Consider the following 620-nt stretch of genomic DNA (forward strand, 5'->3'; position numbering starts at 1 on the left):
GGAGACACTGCTTGATACGTCCATGCTCTATTGCTGGCCAGCAAGAAAGAGACTGTCTCCAGGTTGGAATGCTGGAGACACTGCTTGACACGTCCATGCTCATGGCCGGCCGACCGAGAAAGAGATAGAATTAAGCGGGAAAGCTTGCTTGTTTAATTCCACGCATGCGCACGGCGTTACTACAGGAGGATAAGATGGACCTCCCAATCAAACGTCTGTCCGACCTTTTGAGGACAGCAAAGGAATTGCAAAGGAAGGCGGAAGCATGCGATCCTTATATGGTTCGGTCTCTCCAATTTAAAAATGCCATCGATGGTGCCATGCAGACATATAAGACTCTCCTCACCACCATGAAGTACCAACGACAGCAACTTCCCATCACAATGTCCCCCAAGCCCAGCAAGAAAGCCTTGCAGGAAGATACGACATCCCCTAAACACCTGAAGAAGAGGTGTCACCTGAAGAGCTTTAAATCTTCTTTGCTGTGCAGTCATTACCTTCATTATTTTTATCATCATCGTCTTAAATCAATATCATTCATTATTGGTGAGTAACAGTACATTTACTTTATTTTTTTATTAAATTATCCTTATATATATATATGTGTATATATATATATA

The sequence above is a fragment of the Octopus bimaculoides genome, chromosome 1 (genome assembly GCF_001194135.2).
Source record: "Octopus bimaculoides isolate UCB-OBI-ISO-001 chromosome 1, ASM119413v2, whole genome shotgun sequence".
Taxonomy (NCBI): Eukaryota; Metazoa; Mollusca; class Cephalopoda; order Octopoda; family Octopodidae; genus Octopus; species Octopus bimaculoides.